This window comes from Camelus bactrianus, chromosome 8, assembly GCF_048773025.1.
Source record: "Camelus bactrianus isolate YW-2024 breed Bactrian camel chromosome 8, ASM4877302v1, whole genome shotgun sequence".
NCBI lineage: Eukaryota > Metazoa > Chordata > Mammalia > Artiodactyla > Camelidae > Camelus > Camelus bactrianus.
Window position 1 is genome coordinate 25028426 of NC_133546.1, and position 25914 is coordinate 25054339.

At 34.0% G+C, this 25914-nt stretch overlaps 1 protein-coding gene across 2 annotated transcripts in view; it reads right to left on the bottom strand.

Moving 5' to 3' along the window:
• PDE7B (phosphodiesterase 7B) overlaps positions 1–25914 on the bottom strand; it is a 290370-nt gene that overhangs the window by 263925 nt on the left and 531 nt on the right. The gene's annotated exons all lie outside the window — the stretch shown is intronic.

The following is a 25914-nucleotide window of genomic DNA, read 5'->3' on the forward strand; positions in this document are numbered from 1 at the left end:
CTGAAATATATTCACTGAGGAAGATGTGCAAACACCAAACCTGGTCTGAGATTTACCCTGAGATGACTCTTGCTTAAAAAAGAAAAAATATTCCTCTCCAGTATCTATGGGATTGGAACTATTAGCAAATTAATAATTTTGTTTATTCATCTGCTGAGCTCTAGTATTATCTAGATTGCAAAGAAAATATCCAGACAACTGCCTTCTTCCTGATTTCCTCACCCCCTGAATGTCAGTCTCCCTTTCTTTACCAGCCCCAAATGGAAATTATTCATCTAAGCTCTTTGAAATCCCCTTTGCTGAAGGATTTCTTTTATGTAGGAAACTTGGCATTGACTTCCTCTGCCTTCCTCAACTTCAGGGCCCAGTGGAAGATCAGCTCCAAATTCTCTTTTTCTTAAGTTCCAGAACAGAAAACTTAAAGACAAATTCACTTCTTCATACTCCTGGTGGAGCTTCCAAGCATTGCTCTCAATCCTGTTTTACTTTCAGTTTTCCCACTTTTGATCTGAAACCTCTTCCTCGCCATCTGACTCTGTCTGTGGCGTTTTGCTTAGCTCTACACATCCAATTCACTGTTCCACTTTCTCATACTCTTGCCTGACATTTTCTTTCCCTAACTGGTTAAAAAGCGACTCTTGGTTCCACCCATCTAAACATATGGTGCTCGGCACATAGTGTGCATTCGATAAGTGTTTACTAGACAAATAAACTCATGAGCCCCTAAATTACACACCAACATTGCTGCTTCCGAAGTATGTGGCCCAGAGCAAAGGCTTCCCCGAGGAGACTTTCTGTGTGGTGGATTATCTGTAGTCCACTCTTTTCTCTTTTTGATCTTCCCTCTGAATCCCGTTTTGTTGACAGGCAACTCAAGCCAAAGAGGGTCAGGTTGGGCAAGTGGAGGAGGAGGGAGTGTCAACAACGTCAGTATGTGATTTGTGGGGTGGGCTTCTACTCTGCATAAGAAAACAGTGATAAGTGATTTTTCTAGAGCATCTGCCTTCGTGACTTACTCACTGTTCTGCTCCACAACATTAACATAAAAATCAAGACTTTTCGGTTGTCCTTATTTCTTTCATTTTTTTGGTAGATATTTATATTTTTATATAATTTTATACATATAAACACTTTTTGGATCTTTCCTACTGTCCCTTATGTCAGCAAATGTCAGTAAGATCTGTAAGATCACAACTTAAGGAATCTGCACTGAACTAGGATGAGTATCTGTTGATTGCTACAGGGCCACTGAGTACTGTTTTTCCTGAACTATCAGTATGTGTATAGACACAGAGTCTGTCACATACTATTTACCTTCAAATTACTCCTTGTTTTATTTATGGATATTTTGCCTCTCCAACTATATATTTCCGTCAGGGCAGGAACTGTGTCCTAAACTCTATTCTCTTATATCAACATTTAGCAAAATCTGGTCATTATAGTAGGTGTATAAAAATGCTACTTAGATGAGTCTTAGTTAAACATACAAAAAAGTATATTTAAAAAAAAAACAACCCTCTTTTTATAGGTCCTGCAGGATTTGCCTCAGCTAATAAAGAAATGGCACTGTTTGACAGTCTTACAGTATCAGTATATAAACAGACCTTGAGTTCTAGGCCTGGGTTTTCTTGCTGATCAGTTCTAAATATTATTATTTACTATACATGTTGATATTTTGACTGGTTTAAGATTTTCTTTAAAAAAAGATACACAAGTTTGGAGAATTGTTATCTGTTCTCTTGTTTGTAGAGGGGGAAAGGTCTATTTACTTCATTCCTTCAACAGAACAAAATATTTTATATTTAATATGATACTTTTTTAAGCAATAAAAGGCTTCTTAATTCATTTTTGTCCTTTTACCTCATGCCATGGTATACCCAGTTCATAGTAAGCATCCAATAACTGCTTAAATTCTTTTTATAATTAATAATTCTAGAAGGATTTTTAAAAGCATAATATTAAAATGAGAAACCACAAAATCAAAAATGGGTGAAACTGGTTACATACAATTTTACATGGGTAATAAAACACAATAAGCAAATTCAAAAAATGAAATACAAACTTCAAAAAACACATTCGAGATATATGGCAAAAGGCTAGTGTTCATAATATAAAAAAAGCTCTCATGAATCAAATTTTATAATGAGCAGGCCTATAAAAATATGAGCAAAAGTCATACAAGAAGCATATAAAATTATTTGTCTTCACTAATAATTAAAACAAAACAAATTAAGTAACTTACTGCTTTTACTCTTTAGATCATCAAAGAGTCAAACGATCTTACACATTTTTGGTAAGGATAAAGGAAAAGCCCTTATTTGCTGTGCATGATAATAAGAATGGTAAAAAAAAAAAATTAGGTTGATTTGGTCATACCTTTTAAAATTTAACTGTGCTATGACTGGGACATTGTGCTGTACACCAGAAATTGACACATTGTAACTGATGGTACTTCAATAAAAATAAATAAATTAAAGAAAAAATTAAAAATAAATTAAAAAATTAAATAACATAAAATTTAACTGTGCTAAACGTTTTGACTTATAAATTCTAGTATGAGGCATTTATTCCAGAGATATACTACCAATAAATATGCAAGAACATAGGTGAAATAATGTTTATTGCATACTTTGTCATAGTGACATCTTGTAAACAAATATCTAACTGTAAGAATTTAAAGAAATAAATTTAAAAGAATGAGGCAGACTACCTATATGTCTGGGTATGGAAAAAGTGTCAAAGTTATTTTAAGTATAAGAGCAAGTTATGAGAGCATATTTAGTGTTATCTTATTTTACAAAATTAAAGTGTACATTTGAATATCTTAGAATATTGGTTTTGGCAACACAAGGGCTAACCTAGGTACACTTCCTTCCAACTATAAGCACACATAAAAAATAAAAGCTAGAAAAAATATGTAACAAAAGTTGTAAATAGAAAGTCTCTAAGAACCAGAGTAAAGAAATGATTTAGATCTAGGTGCTCTGGTCATGAGAGAAAGGTGGCAGCCAACGGGATGTTGCAGGTGCTGAGAGCGCCCAGGCCACATCCCTCGGGCATTTTAAGGTGCTCCTGCTGACTTTCAGTGGCCAGGATCCACATCTCTGACTTAGGGCTTCTTTCCCCGAAACTCTGGAAGCTTCTCTGATTGATGGCACATGGCATGTTGAAAATGTCAGAGAATATTATCTCCTCCTCTCCAGCCCTGGTAACCCTCAACCAGTGATTCCTCAGCTATCGTGTACAAATATACCAACTCCCTCACCCTTTATGGTGGATTAATTATGAGCATTCTGAATCATATCCCAGAGTTTGCTGCTTTAATTGTCCACTGACTTAGATAGCTTAAAAACATACTCTTGGTTTCCTTCACCTCCCTTCCACTGACTCTCTGTCTGTCTTACTGGGGTTCTGTAACCCATCTCTGAAGAGTCTATGTGCCTTTGAGTCTGTGTCACAGAACCTGTTTTGGAGAAAACCAAAACTAACAAAGACCTAGGGTATAGGGTTGGGGTTTTACAGTTTAGTCAGAAGACAATGTGAAGAAAACTGGAACCAAGAGGCTTGTACTAGCATGACCATGGGCTTTCTCTTGGGGAAAGGAGAAATAAAGGTCTTTGCTTATCATTCCAGGGCAGTGAAAAGACAATTTCTCTTTCTGTTATAAAGGAAATGTAAAAAAAAAAAAAACACACACATAAGAAATTGAAAACCAAGACCTGAGACTGGCATTGAAATGGTATAGGAATGTGAAGTGTAAAAAATGAACATGCAGACTGGTTCTAGAATGGCAAAATTCCTAAGACACTGTTTGGAAGAAAACACAAAACACTTCAGACATAAAAAGTATATTTCTGCTGAATATAAGCTAAGCAATTAAAAATACCATAAAAGGAAAGAAAATACATCAAGAAAGAGTCCGCTGACAGGAGAATTAGAATATAACAGAACAATCTGAAGGAATCCATAAAACGAGTAGGCTACACATTACTGGAGATAAATGATAGGATCAAAATTACAGGGAAGGAATAGGACACTGACATAAGAATGGGTAAATTTGTAAAATAAGACATGAGAAATAAGATAACTGAAGATGAAAACTCAAATATGGATCAGAAGCCTTTTAGACCTGGCTCAAGAGATTGCAGAACTAGAAGAGAAATCTAAGGAAAATTTTTACTCTAAAGTATAGTGAAATAAAGACATGAGAAATATGTTTAAGAAAAACAGATAGTGGAATGAGAACGTGGAACATATATATGCAACAGACTTCAAGAAAGGGAGAAAGGGTAGTAGACACAATTTTCAAAGAAAGTGTGGCTGAAATGTAACCATATTTAATGAAATATGTGAAAAGTAGGATAGGAGAAATAAGGGGTTATAAAGCAAGATAAATAAAGTAGATCTAGATGTTTCAGTGAACCTGCAGAACGTGAAAGACAGGGTGGCAGCCCTCAGCTCTGGTCCCAAGAGGGGACCTGCTATCAGCCTCCAGCTGCTGTACCTTCAGGTTTTACGACAATGTTCACACGGAGGCCACTCCCTCCGCAGACTGCTCCCAGCCAGTGCTGGGCATGGTGAGTGTATTATAGTCGAAACTTTCTGGTCCAATGCCAAACTCTTCCAACATAGGAGACCCCCATGAGCCTGGCTGAGGCCCTTGGAGCTGCACTGCAGGCTAAATGTCTTCCTACAGCAAACTCCTTTCACAGAATGAGATCTGTATTGTGGTTTGAAGGCTTCCCCCTTCTCCTGCTTCCTTGGCCCTTTATCCATTTTCCCCAAGAAATACTCTGTATTTCTAATTTTGTCTTGAAATGTGCTTTGCAGAGGGCCTGAAAAGACACAGAGAGAAAAACCTTAAAAGCAACCAGAAAAGACAGTGTACCATAGAGTAACAATTAGACTCACAGAAAAAATGTTACCAGCAACAATAGAGACCAGAATACAAGCGAATATTATGCTCAAAGTGTTGAGAGAAAATAACTCATATTTAGAGAATTCTGTCCTGTTAGATCATCATTCAAGAGTGAGAATTAAAAAGAGCATTTTCAGTCCAAACACTGAAAGCATTTACCACTTACAGACCCTTAAAGGAAAAATGTGAACCTAAAAAGAAAGAATAAAATGTAGGAAACAATGTAGAGCAATGCTGGAATCTGTAGGGAAATTTAAATAAGCATTTACTGTCAAGATTTAAAAAGATAACAGCTTAAGGATTAAAAATAAAGTAGAGCTCACATAGAAATAAAATAATGTATTTGGGGTGTGTGTGGACATAATAGTATTTAAGATGATTTAAGTGAGTTTCTTATAATATTCTGGGGTATGATGGAGATACTGAATATATATAAAAACTTAATTATACTTTAACTTTAGTGTGAATGTTAAAATTTAACATTTAACTATAAAAAAATGAAATGTCTAATCTTCAAACTATGGGTGAGAAAATGAATTAAGAAAACTCAAATCCAGGGAAGGGGGTGAGGTGAGATAAATTAGAAGTATGGGATTAATGGATATGAGCTATACATAAAATAGATTCAAGAAACAGTGATTTATTGTATAGCACAGGGAACTATATTCAATATTTTATAATAACCTATAATGGAAAATAATCTGAAAAATATATGTATATATAACTGAATCATTTTGCTGTACACCTGAAATTAACACAATATTGTAAATCAACTATTCTTCAATCAAAAAAACCCCTCAACTTCATCCAGTAGAAAAAAGAAAAAGAGTAATAAACAAGAAGAAACAAAAAAGCACAATGAATAAAAAAATCAAAGTTAAAACTGAATAAATAAATTTCAATGTATATATGGATTTAGCTTGAGAGTTAAAAGACAGAGTCTTAGATTCAGCTGTATGTTTTCTAAAAAGACACACCAAAAAATGCACTCACAGAAATGTTGAAAGTAAGATGAAAAAAAGATATGTCAGGAAAATAGTAACCCAAAGAGAATGGGCATAACAGCTTTTAATATTAGAATATTATCAAAATATTATTAATATTTTAATATTAAATGGAATTGGACTTCAAGCAAGAATAAAAGCAACAATTACCAGGAAGATAATCATTTTAAACATTCGTCCACTTACCAGGCAAACCTCTAAGTACACAGAACAAAACTTGACACAATTATAATGAGAAATTCACAAATCCATAACTACAGCAGGAGATTTTGACATACTGATTGCTGTCATTAATTCAATGGTCAAAAAACTGGTAAAGAATAGACAATTCTGACAGTACAATTAATAGACTCGAGTTGATGACTTTATATAAACACTGTTCCAAAAATTACAGAAAATATATTCTTTTCTTTCTCACATCGATTTTTTTCTACAAAAATTAGCTATGTAAGCTACAAAACAAGTCTCAAACATATCCAAAAATAAAAAAAAATCTAAGAATCATTTTACATAAGCAGCATTCCCTGAACACAGTGCATCAATTCCAGAAATCAATAATAAAAAGGAGCAACTCCCTTTTCACCTCCCACACTCAGAAATTTAAAATAACCACTTCTAAATAATTATTGGATAGACTACAAATCATAGAATTTACCGAAGATTTAGAAAGAAACCACAATGAATATATCATATTTCAAAGATTATGATGTCCAGCTAAAAAGGTACTTAGAGGGAAATTTACAGTTTGAAATGTATAAATTAGAAAGGAAGAAGGACTAAAATTGAGCAAGAGAGGAAACTAAAAGTCAATAGAAGAAAGAAAATCATTGGACTAAACACAGAAATTAATGAGGCAGAGAAAAAGAGATAATGGAGACACTCCACACATCAAGCGGGCACCCACTGGGCCTTTGCACTTGCTGTGCTCTCTGCCTAGAAAATTCTTTTTCCAGGTACCTGCATAGTTCAGTGGGATCTCTCAAGCACCCTGTTTAAAATTTCATGCCTAGTCCCCCCAGTATTCCCTAACCATCTTCCCAACTTTCTTTTTGGAATAGCAGTTATCACTAGTGATCATCTTTTACACATGTATTTAATGTATTGTCTGTGTCTGCCCATTATCTACTTAGCTCACTGCTAAATCTGCAGGTGCCTAGAACAATGTCTAGTTTAGCAGTTTTCAATAAATACTTGTTGAATAAATGTCTTATAGCTATCTAGGTGGTGGTATTCAGATGTCTGTCACATCATTTTCTATAGTTTTCTGTACATTTGAAATATTTGCAATTAAAAATGTAAATAAGCTTTAATAAAATAAAAATATCTAGGTCTATGAAGTATTAATAATGTTTATCAATACTTACATTTGTATATTTTTCCAAATATATGTTTATGTTGCTTCTACAGTCACAACAAAATAAAAGTAATGCTCACCAAAATAGATCATATATGCCTAGTTCATATATTCAGTAAATTCTATTTCTATTTTAAAGCATTTGTTCTCCAGAATGAGTGAAATTTCCAGAACCACATCAAACTATATTAAAGACCTCTATAAGAGAACACTTAAGAATCTTTCAAAAATAATTTAGGCAAAAAAACCCTCCACCATCAAAATATCCACAGGACACAGTATTATTTCAGTGAAAAAATGTTTGATAATATTCTTGGACTCAAATACTGATTTCAAAAAACCTACAGACTAAGGGTCACTTGAAGATATAGGGAAGATAACTTTACTCCTATCCTTAGATATTTTCATCTATCATGTTATTTTGTGTTTGTTGATGGCTCAGGAATTCAGATATGTTTTCTGATGGGGGAAATTCAGAAGCTTGTGGTAGAGAAGAGTGAGGGAAGTTAAACAACAGCAGTCACTTATTCATAGATCACTAGATCAGTTACTCTCAGCTCTGCCCTCCATCTTCGATGTAAGTACAATGATCTGATACCTTTATTTTAGGGAGTGATTCTGTGCACAAACTGTTACCAGAGTATTTTTCATGCTTGTAAAATTCACTCATTATTACAAGAGTAATTTTAAAAAATTAATTGAAGTCAGATGATCAAAGCACTGATGCTTTAGACAATACACCAAGATAGAGAAATGGTTCTGTTACATAGGCCTCTTTTTATTTATAAAATAAAATATCAACTCAGAAAAATTCTCACTTAGTCCAAGATAATTATAATCTGCTGACTGTGAGGTTTTCAAAAACAGAATTTAAGTGAAAGATTTGGATATGAAGAAATGAGAAATAGAGCACATTCCCTCAATAGTGATATGTAAATATGTAGTGTTAACTCAGGTTATGTTTTCCAAAGTTCACATGCTCACTGAGTGCAATTTATTATATACTAACTAACCAAAAAGTCGAGTTAAGTGGGCAAAAAATGAGATTCCAGGTGAGACTACTGTGGCAGACTTTAGTTAATGCATTAACGCTGTTCTTGGCAGTCTTTATTTAACAGACCCACTTCAAACATAGAATGAATTTGCCCTGGGAGACTTCTTTAAGAAGGGAGGATCCACAAAGCTGGGTTTCCCTCCTCGTGTTGTCTTGAGGCAAAGAGCATTAATCAGAAAGAAAAAAAAGGAAACTTCTAATTTCTAACCATTTAAAAGTATTCTATGAACTCTTGTCCTTGATGAGTCCATTCATCATTTAATGGTACAAACTGTATGGCACAGACATTTTTATCTGTATGATTTTTGTCTGACAGTATTCTACATGAAATCGAAAGTATCCTTTAAAAGACAACAGCAGAGTTAAGTGTGATGTAGACGATACTGCACGAGAAAAGTTCAGGCAATGTCATTGTTGAGAAGTCATTGATAAAAATATGAAATCTTAAATAGGAATTCTCCCTGGCTTAGTGCATGGAGCAGCACTGAAATACTAAATAATGATTTGTAATGAAATCCTAGATTGCTTTCTTGAGGTAAATTATAAGGAGGCTACTGATTATATTTACATAAGACAAAAACTAGCTAAGGCAACTAAACTCTTCTCTGCAAACACTCAAGCCCTTAAGAAAGCTGGAATTAGACCATTTTTGACAACTCACTGAGGCATCTGTTAGGAAAAACTGGAAGAGCTAATGAGGTGATCTAATCACAATGTTATTATGAATAGAACTTATTCTGAATTGTTTGAATTAGTTGTTTTCTTTCAAATTTCATTTCTGTTATTATTGTTCCACATTATTAAAATTCAGCCATTCATATTTTCCTAAAGATCATTAATTAAAATAAAAACTAAAGAGATGGTATGAGGCTATGAGACAACAATGAACAGTAATTAATAGTTACTTGGATTTTCCCACCATTCTTACTGCCACACACGAATACACATTTTACATATATGTATCTCAACATTTTATATATATATATATATATTCTCATAATAATGCTTTGAGGGATTATTGTAACCAAAATAAAATGAATGGAAACTGAGTCACAGAATAGTTAGTGACTTGCTTGGGATCATAGCATAGGTGAATGTCAAAGCCAAGACAAGATTTTGAGTTTCCTATCTTTCCCCAGGATTCTTCTCATCAGTTTACATACCTATGTTTTCTACAATCACTGACTATCTTATGTGAGTGACCATGGCCACGGGAGCACGTTTCTCTGCCCCCTGCCACCCAATGAGCAATTCTCTATCTTTGCTCTGAGGAGAAGAAAATGTGTGCCTGGTATCTTAAGTTGAAGCAAATATTTTCACAAACCCTATTCTTTGTGTTGTTTAGGGTCTATGTATTCTTTGCACTTGGATTTCATATCTTTGTGGGTTACACAGGCTTTGGTGGGCTGACTGGAAGTCAAACTGTCATAAATAATACAGTGTCTAGGAAATGATTCTTTTCCAGTTCTAGACTTTTGTATCAAAACAAAAGTCTTTGTAAATTGTGTCTTTGTGAATTCGAAGTGTCATACTTTCGTGTGAAGGAAAATATATAATAATGGCACGATTTAAAGCAACTGAGCTTTCATTAGGGGCCACATACAAACTGTGACTGTGCTAAAAACATCTAAGAGTAAACATGGAGCAGCATATTTATACCACAGTTTCTTTACGCTACTCTCAAGTATGTATGGAAAATTCCTGTCATTGGGGTCCAAGCCGGAAGCCTCAGCCTTTACCACTAGGAATATATAAAGAGGCTTTCATGTCTACAGAGTCTTCTGAAGTATGAGCTCTGGCAAGGCTCCAATAATATAGGCAGCACCATGTAAAACCCAGATGCATATGGGTTTGAATCATTTCTTGGCTCCTCCTCCTCTCCTGACCTCTGGATGCTGGTGGAAGGCTTAGTTCCCCACCCTCTTCCTATTTACATTATCTTCCTAGGTGATCTCATCCGGTGCCAAGGCTTTAAATAGTGTAGGTGTTGATAGATCTAAGGTCAGTACTGATCTCTCTCCTGAACACTGCATCTCAAAATTAATGCGTCCTGAACAGGACTCCTGAGTTCTTCCTGCATCCCTTTTCTCCAACCTCATCCTCCCTCAGTCGTCCCCATCTCATCAATGGTACCTAATGGTACCTGCAGTGATGCAAACTAAATCTAGAATTCATCAATTATTCTTTATTTCATTTAATTTATTTATATGTATATATATAATATACGTAGTACTCACTATTGAATTCAGTCCTAAGATGCTCATGTCTGAACATTAACCATCACTCCTTCTCAATCCAAGCCACCCTCACCTCTCCTCTCCTGCAGTTAACTGAGGGCTGCCCATGACGGCTTCTATACCTCAGCCCTAACAATCCATTCTCTGCACAGGGGCCAGAGTGATCATTTTAAATCAGATGGTATCTCTTCCCTGTCTACTTGGTTTTGGTGGCTTCCCATTCGCTGTGAGAAAAGTAGAATTCAGACCACACCCTGTGAAGGTGCACGTGGTCCGGGTCCTGCCTACTTAGGCCCATCATCTCCTTCCATCCTAACATCTCATTTTGCTCCTGCAGCACTGGCATTTCTGTCTTTCAAACAACGAAATGTTATTTTCTTAGGGCTTCGCTCTTGCTCTTTCCTCTACTTGGATTACTCTTCTTCCAGGTCTTTGCATGGCTGCATTCATCTCATTATCTCAGACACAGACAAGACCCACTGACCTCCCAATTACACATCCTCATCTCTACTACAATCAACCAGCTGTCTCACTACCCTGCTTTAGTTTCTTCACAGCATTTAGGAATATCTGAAATGATCTGTCTTATCTACTTGTTTACGTGTTAACTGTCAGGCTTCTCTCCCTAGAATGGAGCTCCATGGACACGGGGACTTTGTCGTTTCTGTTTTTATATCCCCAGGCCCTATACCACATCCGGCCCCCAAATACTTGACGGTAGAATGAATGAACCCTGGCTCTCTCATTTAAAACCAGTGACGTTAGGCTAATTATTAATCTATGAGAGTCTGAGTTTGCACGTCAAAAAGGGACAATTATACCTATATATATACTCCAATATAAATAAGAGATTTTTCTGAGGATATTTGAGAGATTTAGGCAGAAATTAGAAATTTTCTTAAGACTACAGTGCTCATGAATATGATATACTAAAGTTGGGGGCTGATTAATAGTTTGTCATATGTGCACATCATACGTTTCACACCAAAAGAAGTCTATACCTATCCCAATTCTAAGCTCTAACACAATTACTTGTAATTCTAGATTCTCTTAATCAAATTACTAACATTAAGTACCAATTATCATCTGGCTATATACTTCCATTTGTGTCATGCAGATACACCCAGATATATAGATGTTTCTAGCTGTATCTGTATCTATATTTATATATCTATCTATACTTACATGGACACATACGTATGTCCATAACCTTGTATCATCTGATTATTTCTGTGAGGCTCTCATAATTAAAAAAAATAATTGAGCCAGCATACTTAAGGCATGTAGGCCAAACTAAACAAGAGAAAAATATAAAATATTTGTCCTAAAATTCAATTTCAGTTAGGCATGTGTGAGAATTCACTTGGGTTGAATACTGGACGGGGACGGTTCTGAGGCTGCCTGTGCACAATGGGGAAGTCAGAGAAGCCCCATCATCTTACAGTTCTGGGTGTTCATGGAAACCCCTCAACCAATATTCTTTTTAAATTGTCTCCACATACTGCTTTGTCAGATCTATCCCTTGATAGAGAAGCCTCAGCTATGTGGAATGTGAAACTCACCCTAGTCATACCAAAAAACTTCTCCAAGCCTGAAACTCTAATTAAAAAAAAAAAAAAGAAAGAAAGAAAAGGCTATGATATCAGACTCTGGCTTGGAAATAGTGATATAATCTTAAGGCTGCTTCATAGCCAGAAAGTAACTGAAGTCATCTTGCTTACTCAAAATTGCATGAATAACGTAAATGTGGGTTAGAATACCCAGCTTTATACATTTTTTTAAAATTTAAATTCAACACATTAAATTACCTTAAAAAGCTATTTATGGATTCCTTTTTGATGTCTTTAAGGAAGAGACTAAATATTTGTGTTAAAAATGGGACAAATTACTCATGTACCTTTTCATAAGAATTTGCAATTTAAAACTGCGAAAGTGCTATTTAGTAACTTGATAGTTTGTAATAACTCTTTGTTATTACTCTATAATGTGCTAAAGCTCAAAATACATTCTTAGTTTAAAAATTTATAAACTAACAGATAAAACTTAGTCTTTGGGCTTAAATATTAAGTCAATTTTCCCTCTTTTCTATTACCTGTAGTATATGATATTATCAATTCAAAATAGTAACATTTTATAAAACGTACACTTATTAATATGTTTTAAATTTAATATACATTAGCATACATTTAATAACATATTTGAAAATTATTGAACATTGATACTTTTTAAATTCCAATTTTTTCACTTCTATTTTGAAAAGAAAAATGACATTTTAAAAATAAGAAATATACTTCTTTTTAAACAGAAAATCAGTAAAGCAGATATTTCAAGCATATTTTTCTTAACTGTTTACTGGTTTTTCCTCTAAAAATATATTTTTCAAGCTACTTCTAAATTGCTTATAAATAATTAATGATTGGACTCAAGGTGAAGGGTTAGGCATACTTGGCATTTATTAGCTATAACTTCAAGTTCACCTGTACTCCAAAGATAACCCAGCACTGGAAAAACGTGCATAAAGTAGTACTAGCAAAACACAAACACCCTAGAAAAGCCAACAAACTGCCAGAGGCAACAGACAAATACGGAACAGCAAAAACCTAGTTTTACATAACTAGACCAGACTTTGACTATAGTGTACCTACACTTAATCCCGGGAACAGTATTTTGTTTGCAGCTATTTAAATAATCATTTCACAGGACGTAGCTAGTGTTCTGAAAATAAAAATTTTTTGAGTGTTTACAACACATATGGACTAACACATAATGTCTCATTCAGAGATACTAAATTTGTTTGCATGGAACTATAAAATGTGAAACAATTTGGATAGTGAAAAAAGTTGCTAATGGCCTATTGTAGCTAATTAATATCAGCTACTTCATGAGATAACATTAACGTCCATGCATAAAAGCCATAAATCAAGACTTAAATGATATATTTTGGTAGCTATCCTTGATTGGAAATATGAGGTGCAGATGAAAAATTATCTATTAGAAATAGATTTTTTTAGGATATCAGCATTCTCCAGAAAAATAGTGTTTTCACAGTACTTCTGGCAAATAATAATTATAAAATAAGGTAATTACATTGATGCAATTGTAATTCTTTTTGTTTTTAAATTTTATGTAATGGTTATAATGCCCATAGTGAAATATGGGAGGTTTACACATACTAATTTTTAACTACTTAGTTCATGATTTTGATGACAAACTTCCCGTTTTAAAATTTATTTCAGAAACAAGTGAAAAAACAGTAAAATTTTTTAAAAACTGAGAATTTACTTCTGTCGTGTACTGAAGTCTTTTAACACCATATATATTATCCTTAATACTTCCCCCTTTCTCTTTCCTTTAATGAAAACAGTGAAAGGAAAAAGGAGTTGCACAGTACTTATTATGTGCTAGCAACTGTTTTAAACATATATACATTAATTCAACACAAAATCAGATTAAGACAATCAAAACTAATGCCACTAGTAACGTGGCAGAAGCAAATATAAATCCTATTTGGAGAAAGACAGTATCACGCTAGGCCTCAAGTTATCTCCATACTTTTTATGTACAATGTCCAGTTCTCCATCAAAAATAACCAAGCAGATGAAAGGCAAGACAATTTGATCCAACCAGGAGCACCAGCAGACAATAGATATAAACACTCAAAAGACATAAATAATATAATTACAAGGACTTTAAAATAATATGTATAATATATACAAGGACAGCACAGATGAGATTGAGAATTTTGTCAGAGATCTAGAAACTACAAAAAAATTCTCATTCTAGAACTGAAAAATACTATCATATAATAAAAATACATAACATGATGAAAATATAATAATAAATACAAAGAAACCCACACCTAGATTTAGAAACTACAAAAAAACCCTTCATTCTAGAACTGAAAAAATACCATCATATAATAAAAATACATAACATGATGAAAATATAATAATAAATACAAAGAAAACCACACCTAAACAATCATGGTAAAACTACTGGAAATTGAAAATAAAAAGAATTACAGTCAAAAAAAAAAAAAAAAAAGGACAGATTGCTTTTAAAAGACTGTTTTCTGACATTAGCAGAAACAGTGAGTTATAAGACAATGAAATAATGTCATAAAGTGCAGAAATAAAATTACCAATCTAGAATTTTGTTCCTAGGAAAAGTGCATGTAAGAAAAAAATGGTAAAATACATTTCAGACCAAAAACAAAACAAAACAAAACAAAAACTGAACCAAATTATCACTATACTAAAGGAAATTCTATATGTAATCTCAGAAATGCAGGAAGGAATGAAGAATATACATGACGGTATGAAACCATAATAACAATAATTATTGTGGGACTCAAAGTATATAAAATTAAACACCTAAAAATAGCATATAATTCAGAAGAGGTACAAAAGTAGTTAAGGCATTCATTCTAAGCTTTTCAAATTTCCCACAAAGTGATAATTTGCACTGTACTTTGATTAGTCAAATATGCATCCTGTAACCTTAAGAGTAACCAGTAAATAGTGTAAAGAAATGTAAAAACAACAAGCTAATAGGAAAGGCGCGATGTAACAACAAATATACTGAATCCAAAAGATGGCAAGCAGAGATAAAAAGAAATATAGAACAGGGAGGGCAAATAGTGTAGTAAGTCAGCATATTTAAACTCAAATATATCATTATTATATTAAATATAACAAGACTAAATGTTCCACTGAAAAGACAAACATCAGACTGAATGATAAAACAAGATTTACTTAACTGTTGCTTATAAGAGACACAGCTACAACACGAACATACAGAAAATTAAAAACTAAAGGAATGCGAGATGTTAAGCTACACAGACACTATTAGAAATCAGGTACAGATTTCAGTGTTAGTCAAAGCAGAATTGAAGGCAAAAGCATTAAGAGAGGAGAAAAAAGGATGTTTTATTATGAGAAAAGTTTCAATTCACCAGGAAGATATATACAGTTCTAAATTTGCATCTATTTGTCAACCTTTTTTCCATTATCATCCCATCTCCTTGAAGACCCTTTCATATTTGTTTTTCCTAATTGCCTTCCCCCCAAGAAATTTTACTACCATATACACTGTACACCTGTTTATGTACTGAGTCTCTTTGGAGGGCCATAGACCGTTGTGATATGTATTGATTTTTTTTTGCTTCCTAAAAACCAGTTATTACCCTTACTGTGAAGGTATAATCTAACAGAACAGCACTGAAATATTAGTTTAAATCATATAAAATGCAGATATTCAACCATTTTGATCTTTAAAAGTGGCAGACTGTTAGCACAATACATAAGGTAAAAAGATGGCAGCACTAAAAGAAAAAACAGACAAATCCACAATTACATGAGATCTGTTAGCATGACTTTTTCAGTAACTAATAGAAGCAGAAGAAAGAACTCAGTGAAGATATAGATTTGAATAACATGATAAACAGGTTTTCTAACTGACATACATAGAGCACTGTATCTAATAACAACAGAATCCACATTCATTTCAAGTGCATGTGAAACACTTACAAAGCTGACCATATACTGAATCATATATATAAGCTACAACAATTTTCAAAGATCTAAATCATATATGGTATGATCTATGACCACAGTAGAATTATACTAGGCAACAATGACAAAAAGATATCCAGAAATTCCAATATGTTTGAAAATTAATAAATGCGCTTCTAAATAATCTTTTTGGGCCCAAAAAGAAATTGCAACTGAAATTATTTAGAGGTACCTGATAATAGAAACACTAAATTTGGGGATGCAACTTCAGTTATTAGAGGAAAATTTATTGTATATATTCAAATTTATGGAAAATTTAAATGTATATATTCAAAAAGAAGAAAAACTGAAAAGTAGTGAGACAAAAAAAAAAAAAGACCCTGGAGAAAATAGGAAAAAAAAATCCCTCAGAAAACAAACCTAAAGAAAGGAGAAAAAAAGGCAATAATAAAGGACTAAAATTAATAAAAGTAGATAATAAATATACATAAATGAAGATAAATAAAATACATATAAAAATATTAAAAATATTTTTAAAATTTAAAAAATATTTTAAAAATTTAAAAAATAAAAATAAATTAAAAATAAAGAGGATTTAAAAAATCAAAAGGTATTTACTTAAAATAGCTAATAAAATTAATAATTTTCCTGGCAAAACTGCTAGCAAAAACAATAAAAACAGAAATGACACAACAAACCAACAGCAAGAATAAAAAGTTAGACTAATATTAAAGCAGAGCATTATGAACAACTTCATGTTAATTACAAAATTTCAGTGCAATAGATGACCTAATATATAAATGACTTGTTTATAGACATTTCACAAAAAGGATATGTACATGGCCAATATACATGTGCAAAATTGCTCAAACTCATCAATAGTCAGGAAAATGCAAATTAAAACCATGATAAGCTATCATTACACACCTACTAATGTTAATATGTAAGGCTAGTGAAGAAAGGAACTATCCTACATTGTTGGTAGGAGTGTAAATTATTTTAATCACCTTGAGTAGTTTTGAATTTTCTACTGAAGTAAAATAAACATTCTCTGTGGCCCAGCAACTAATTCCTATGTACATGTGCAACAGAAATACATGCACAGGTGTATCAAATACAGGTATAAGAATACGCAAGCCACTATGAGTCATAATATTAAAAACTAGACAGAACTCAAATGTTTTTCCACAGTAGAGGGGGCGAATAAATTGCTGTATAATTAAACTCTATGCAATAATGAAAACAAAATACAGCCAAATGCAACAACCCAATAAGCCTCACAGTATAACAGTGAATGAAAGACTGGAGGAGGCATGATGTGATTTCTCAGGTGGCAATACTATAATAATGTTTTATTTCTTGGCTTGGGTAATGGTTACACAGTAGTCCATTTATAATTAGTGAAACATTCTGTACATTTGTATGTTGAGTATTTCTCTGTATGTGTGCCATAGCTTAGAAAGAAAATAAAAAACTCTATTTCTCTTAAGTGTTTAAAGCACCCAACAGTACTATATACACAATGGTTATAACTCCATGAAATAATTTTCATAACTTGTATGCAAGTAATACAGTTGATACATACATGATGTTTATTACTATCTTTCATACGCTGTTCTAAGATCTTTACAAATGCAACACATTTGATCTTCTCAAAAACTGTATGAGGCAGATATTATAAACACCTTCATCTTGTAAGTAGAGTGTGGTACAGAGAAATTAACTGGCTCAGGATCATAGAGCTAATAAGTGAACCACAGTGAATGGCGCCAGATTCCGCACTGTTCGCCGTTACAACACACTGCCTCTCAGAACAAAACTTCTGAAGTTGAAAAATGTCAGATTCATCCACTGTGAATGAATTTAAAATGAAATAATGTTTCCTCTGTATGTTGGAACCATCTGTAAATAAATTGAATAGCCTGCTTTAACATTTCGATGCAAATATTTTTATGTTTTGTATAATAATTTAAGAAGTCTTTTTTAAACTCATGCTTAGAATGATCAAAGATAGATTTAAACATAATGCATTTGAACCATATAAAAATTTAAAAAACTGTCATTTAAAAAACTGGTGTTGAATTCTGACTCTATTAGTTTTAACTTCTGTGAACCTCAATTTTCTTGCCATTAAAATGGGCATAATGAATCCTTTCCTAACAGGCATGTTCCAAGAAAGAAGTGATACGACATTTGTGCTGTGAACTAAGCAATTAATTACATACGAAAGCCAATACATCTGTGTGCGCAGTAAGTAAATCCTAGAAACTTCAGAACATAAAGCTACCTCATTTTAAGTTCACATTTAAGAGATTTAAAAGTCAAAACTGCTACACAACTTGCCAAAAGTATTACCCTTAGTAAGGCTAGCGTCTGGAACTTGACTCAGGGATTTAGGTTACAAGGTCAGTGTTCCTTGAGGGAAGTCTGATCCTCGTTTTCTTCTTCCTGCTTTCCCTTCTCTCCCTCCACATAAAATGTGCAAACTGAACTTTTCAAAATTATGTATTATTGTCAGTTAGTTCAATAAGTACATCTGACTTATTTTTAAAAGCGTTACATTAAAGGAGACATACTTTAAATAGGCTATGTTCTCCAACTGACTGTTTTTGGCACGAATACCATTAAAAAGTTTCTATATGCATTTGTCTTCAAGTGTGAGAAGGGTCTTGCCCTCGATCTTTCTCATGCACTCACACACAGGCACTGAGAAGCAACATATAAATGAGAAAGAGGACAGTATTTCTCAATTATTTTATTATTAGTCATTGGATTATTTTTAAATGATTAAGAATTTTTTAAATAATTAAAAAGGATTTATAGAAAAAAGTTAGTATGTCATTCAAAACTCCGTTCATACAAGTTCCGGTTTTGTGTTTAGCCCTTTTATTTTTAAATTTTTTAACTGAAGTATTGTCAATTTACAATATTGTATTAATTTCTGATGTACTCCCTTTTGTTTTAACTTAAAGATTGTTCTTTACTCCAGACAACAAGAGGTCTAGAAAAATAGAAAATAAAAATTACTAAATAATTAAAATAACAAATGTTTAATTTTCCAAATCAAACTGAAAACTAAATTGAAATTTTCTTTACCTGATTGAAAAAGCAAGAATACTAATCTGAAAGACATGGAAATATACTATATTCCATCCCATGGAAAACAACTTTTTTTCTTAAATTTAATGACCTTTTCTAAATCGAGGCATTCTTTAGACCTCTGTATTACTGCAGCATCTCCTCTTATGAGAATGCGTCTACACTTTTGTGAATGACTGAGTTCTTTCATCTGACTGGACACAGCTGGCAAGTGGCATAATGGGAAAGGGAAATGAAAGGCTTTTTTTTTTTTTTTTCTCCTGGAAAACCAAGAAACGTATAAATCATATTCAAACTGAAGCACTAGTTGCTTACATTACTGTACAAACTACGCATCTTAATACAAATAGTGTTCTCTACTGCTTTATGAATAAATGATATTATAGCATATTTTAATTTAAAAAGTCTATCTATGATGTATGGTTTCCCTAAACACAATTTGAATAAATGTAAATTTGGCATATTTAATTAATTTGAAAAAGTAAACCAAATCGACCAATTCTAAAACAGAAAATTTAGTTAAAGTGATCAAACCAAAAAAATACATAAGAGTAAAATACGTAAACTCAAGTTTACGGAGAAAGGTCCCAAATAGTTGGACAAGCAACAGATCAGAAAAGTTTTGTTATGAAAATTCTGAAGCACATAGGAAAGCCAGAAGGAACTTCAAGCTTGACTAAACCTCTTGTTTTGTTCAGGAGGAAATGGGAGCCCTGAGCAATGATTGGCTCAAAGTTACTGAAGCAGGAGAGATGCGCTCCCTATCTCCTCACTTCAGGACTCTTACTTCCAGGTCGTGCTGTGCTCCCCAGCTGTGTCAAAGGCACGTGGGAGAAATTTAATAGGATTGAAGGAAGAGCTAATAAAGCAATTAAAAAAACAGAACTCCTTCTTTTACTTTCTAATTTTTCTCTCAACTTTAAATATCACGTAATAATAAATATCTATAATTTTTTTCCATTGTGCATGTAGTAAATTTATGGGGAGAAAAGTTGAAGAATTCTAAAGTATATATATGATGACAGTCGTTCCTGTCCCGTGCTCAAAGTTCTCCCAGAGCCTGGACAAAACTTGTTTTTTATTTGAATTTCCAGAACTTTTATGTCAGTGTGTTTAAATGTGTATAAGTAGTTATACAAATGTTAATGGAGTTTTTTTTTCACTTAATACATCTTGAAAATCATTCCAGACTGTGCATGAAAATCTAAATTATTATTTTAAATACCTATTTAGTATTTTAACGCATGGATTCAAAATATGTATTCAACAACTCACCTATTACTAAGTTTAGGTAGTTTCTGAGTTTTTATATTACAAACAAGCCAAAAATATAAATATAATTTGATATGTTCTTGGACTAAGATTTACTAGGATCAAAGAATATGTAAAACACTGAACACTTGGTATATTTAGATATCAAATTTTGACCAATTCAGGTATGTGTTAACCTCCTTATGTTTACCACCAGAATCTATGGAAACACCCCTCACGCCAGACTGGCCCTAGACTCCACCTCCTATCCCAGGGAAAAAGAGGAATTCTTAAAACTCAAAATTCTTAAATACCCTTCAGTATATTTATTTATTTATTTGTATTGAAATAGAGTCCTTTGGTATATTTAAGTCATGTATAAACCCCTGTTTTGAAAAGAATCCTTTTTCAAGTGACTGAAGCAGTGGGCAGGTAATGATGATTTCACCCTGTAGAAAGGATATTTTATATATTTCTTACTAATACTTTAACTATGAATGTAAAACACAAATGGTATTAATAAGAAAAGAATCTGAACATGAATTTAAGGAAAAACTTTATGCAAATTCACCAACCACTACAAAGGAAAGACTAAAACAAACAATACTTTAACTTTTACAAAAGGAAACCCCATCAAAAGCTCATTACCAATTTTAAGTTTTTGCATCTTCTCCTTACAAATGCAAGAAAGGGAAGAAAGGAGAGGGGAAGGAAGAAGGAATGGGCGGAGGGGAGAGGGAGAGATAGAGGGGCATGAACTTCCTTTACTGGTATATTGGCTAATGCTATTATTTTCATACTTCCATACTGTCTGCAAATAAATGTATAAAGCATCCATGAAAGGATTTTGATTTTTAAAATACTGGGGTATTTATATACTAGTATACTAAGAATTACATACTGTTTAATAGACTTACATGTATTTTGTGTCATGTTATTTTTAGGTTAATCTGAAACTACAAACCCTGCTCCCTATTCTCCATACTTGAGATGTTTACTGTAAACCTGTATCCAGAGGAGATGCCAGCAGGAATGCTCTGACCCAAGTAGGATCTCACCAGTGTCTGGATTAGAGGAACTGAATTGCATCAAATCCCACCAGTAGGGTGAGGCAGCCTCCGTGTACCACAGAGGCGAGGTCTCAGAGCAGATACTCAATGGACAACCAATTTACTAAAAACATTCTTCTTCTGAGGCTTCCTCCCACTTAGTTATCAACAGGTTTTTAGTTATTCTCTAAATAAACCAGAATTGAAGCTGGGGAGATATTAAGAGAAATAATACAGAAAATCTAGGACAGTGATTGGCACTTAGGGAAAAGGCATTTGTGTCACACTGCAGTCCCTAGCTACAGTGAATACAAAGCACACCCCTTTACTGTCTCAAGGTGTGCTGCTGCCGCGGAGGAGCACCTCAGCCTCAGAGGAGACAAATGCGGGGAGGACAGTGATCTTCCTTGGGGAGTGACAGTCCTCCTGGGGAGAAATTCTCTAAAACCCAGGACCTTGTTTTGATTTTGTTATTCCTTGGCAATGAGGGTATCTGGAGGTGAAATTATGTAAATTTGGGTAACTGAGTAAAAGCAAACTTTTAAGGGACGTGGCAGAAATAAAGGATGGAAGAGATGGAAGAATAAAAATTATTGCTAATGAGTCAGTATTAATCTTGTCAGGGTGAAGCACAGAATGTGGAAAGCAAAAGGGTGTCCCAGAAGTATTCCAAGAGTCTTATTTTGAAGATGAGGCAACTGAGGCCTCCAAAGTGTAAGAAATTTGCCTGAACTCACAGGTCATCTCTGGAAGTTCTGAACTCTGGGAGGCTTCCTGACACCAAGGACATTCTCACGACACTACACTGGATCAGTGTTCAAACCCATCACAACTTGGGAACTCTCCTTGCTTGTACCAAATGACTACTGGCATCTGGGGCTGCTGTCAGAATTCTCAAAGGACTCTCATTTTCTAGAACTCCTAGGGGTTCCAAGTCCAAGTCATGATGGAGAAGATACCAAAGCACTGATTTAATTTGCCATCTCAAACCTGTACAGTTGCTTAATCAACCAACAGGAAAACTTTGGCTCTCTTTAGCGTTATATTTTTTAAAAAACACCATTACAAATAGATCACTTCCAAACAATGACAATGCCTCCCATTGATGATATTAAAGATCCTAATAATACAAATAAATATATACCAGAAAATTTAATTTTTTTCCCTCAAATTTAATTTGCAAAGTCACCTCTTCTGTTTTTTTTCTTCATCACCACCTCTCTTCCAAACACTCCTTTCTTCCTCCATTTCTCTACACAGATTCTATTTGTTTATTTAACCAGAATGTAAGTTTCTTGAAGGTTAGAATTATCACTTATCTTTTTATTTACTTCACCTCAACAGGCACAGCCCTTGACATATTAGAAGCACACAGTAATGTTTTCAGAATAAAGATTACACTTTCACATTTTTATATATAGATGGAATTTTTTAAAAACTCCAAGTAAGAATGCTATGAAAAGTTTGATCTAAAAAAGAATTGTTAGAAATGACCCAATACAGGTAAGGGAGGGTATAGCTTAGTGGTAGAGCACATGCTTAGCATGCAGGAGGTCATGGGTTCAATCCCCAGTACGTCCATTAAATCAATCAATCAATCAATCAATCTCAATCACTTCCCCCTCCAAAAGAAATTTTTTTTAATGTTTAAAAATTAAAAAAAAAAAAAGGAAATAACCCAATACAACCAATTTCTTTTACAGGTGATGAAACTGAGGTCAAGAGTAAACAAGTGGTTCAGAATCACCCAACTAGTTAGAGCCTGAATGAAGGTGCCCACTGGTCCCCCATCTCTGCTGCTCTTTTCAGTGCGCTTTATGCAGTCACTTTCTAAGTACAAATTAAGTCATTTAGACATCTAAATGATTCTTGAAAATATAAATGCCTTGACTATACACTAGAACTTTGACACATTTAATTCTCCTTATTCATATCTCTAACAATGCCTGGTACATCGTAGATAGTCAGTCAACTTGGGTTTCTACATCCTTTTTTCCCTTCTTTCCCCCAAATTTCCGTATCAACCACTTTAAAGATTGCTAATATACCAAGTAGGTATCACTTCAAAAATCAGTTAGTGTGTTGACAAAGCCAACTAAGATGATTGTAAAGCCAATGGTACTGACCCCAAGGCAGCTCCCACATGAATGACAGACTTGCTCCCTACGGCATATTCTTAGGAGAAGTAAGGATGCCCAAGGGAAGGCTCTGAGGAGAGACTGGGATGCCACCATGGAGAAGCGCTGATGGGGAGGGTCTCATCACATTTCTAAATGCCAGATCCCTTCTTCCTCAGCTAAATGTGCCTCCTAGAAGAGAGATTTCTACTTGTCCATGGACTTGTTTGGGATATATAAGCTGAATCCATGGAACAGTGGAGTCTTTGGGTAAAAATTTCTATGTATCGAGGGTTCTTCAATAATTTACCTACCTCCCCCAATAAGTTACCCCCCACAAAGTCACTATGAGTTGAACCACTTAGGATACCTGTTAGCTTTTACGTTTAGATGTTATTAAGTCTATTCTGACTTTTAATTTTGACACGTCTCTTTAATATAATGAAATCCTTTTAGTCTTGCTTGGAATTAGTTTACTGCTTAATAAATTCCTTCCAACACTATGTTCTGTGAGTCAACAAGCAGCTTCCCCTGTGATTTGAGCCTGGCTAACAATAAATGCAACTTCGGAAGATTAATTACTAGGCAGAGGCATTTTCCAGGTGGTATATTCTCACTCTGAGGAAACTTGGTCATTTTACTTTTGCATCTGTTTGGGGTAACATGTCCTTTGGCTGAAAAGAACATCAATCCACGTTTGGAATGGCCTCCTACATAGATCATATTTTAGGCTGAACTAACACCAAAAACTTTGTTCAAAGACAGTTGAAAATGCCATATTTAAAAATTATTTAATTTACAATATATGAAGGGTGGTAAATTCTCAGCAAACATTTTAACTAGGTATTTATTGAGAGCTGACAATGGGGAACTTTGTGCTGAACACCGTGTAAGGCATCACAAGATGTACCAGTACAATTATTTTCCCTAAGTTGATGTCTACTCCTGACACATGTTGGATTTTTCCACCCTTGTCCTAAGTAACTTGATTCAAAAAAAGAGTTTCTCCCAGCTAATTGGCTGACATATAGTCACCACTGATTTTGTCTCATGTTGTTCAGCTGAGTGAGTGCACTCTGAAATCACACAGCTTACAGTGTCAGGTAAAAATCCTTATAAAGAGGATACAGGCTTTGGAGTTGCAACTCGTTAACTTTGGGCTTCTACTTCAGACAAAAAGCTACTTCATTTTATTAGAGAAAATGTCAGTCAAGACATAACTACTGACACCCGTCTTTGTTTCACCAGCCGGTAATAAAAGATAAAGCAGAGGAAATGGAGGAGCTGCAGTTAGGCATTCGCAACACACAAAGTCCTTGTTTTCCCAGTAGGCGCTGCAGAAAAGCAATTGTCCATTCACAGCACATCCTCTGCATTTCAGAGCTAATATTTTTGCAGTTCTTAACTTGGTACATTACACTCATTACACTCATTAATGCAGTTAATTTTGTTAACCCTTTGAAATGCACAATGAGTTTTACACCTTGCTTAATCTTACTAATATGACCCAGTTTTTAAAATTTCTCTCAATGTTGAGAATAGAAACCTTTGAAAAAAGTCATGAAATTTTGGAAACAGAGTAATGGTCTCAAATAATCCTATCTCACTTGCTATTGCATAACTTCAAGAAGGGTAACAAGGAAATCCATGTTAACCGCGTATTACTTGAATTGCTCTTACAATAATGGACCCTTTGGACAGGACTGATTTTTAGCAGGGTCCCTCTCAACCCATAATAATAATATGCAATTGAAAACAACATTAGCCCTGGATTTAATTGCCCTGCTTCCTGCAATGTTTAGCAGTTTACTGTATGTAAATGCATATGCCTGCCTTCAGGGCTAAAGAGGCTTACTCTAACATTTCAAACATCATTCTGGCTGAACATATGTAGAACAGAATCTATAGGTGATTAATTAGTCCCTAGGCTCAATCACTCAAGTGCCTAATTAAATATCTCACTCTGCTTTCAAGTATTGAAGGAAAAGATAATTGGTAAATTTGCAGTGCTAATAAAGAAGTTTTTCTTTTCCTTTATGAATAATGGGATCTAAATCATTGATCCTATAACTCAGTGCCTGCATCTCCACTGTTGATTTCTAAATCCAGAACAGTTTTTAAAAAATGCAACAAGGTGATAAAGTCCTCTTTCCTCAAGAGTTCCTTTTCTGACATACCTTCAATAGATTTTTCTACCTTCCATCTCAATACCAGCTTCTTCCTCTCTTCATACTAATTTCTTCATCTATCAACCAACATGACAAACTCAAGAGAAAAATGGATTTTCTTTTTCCCTGTTCCACAACCCTCACCAATTT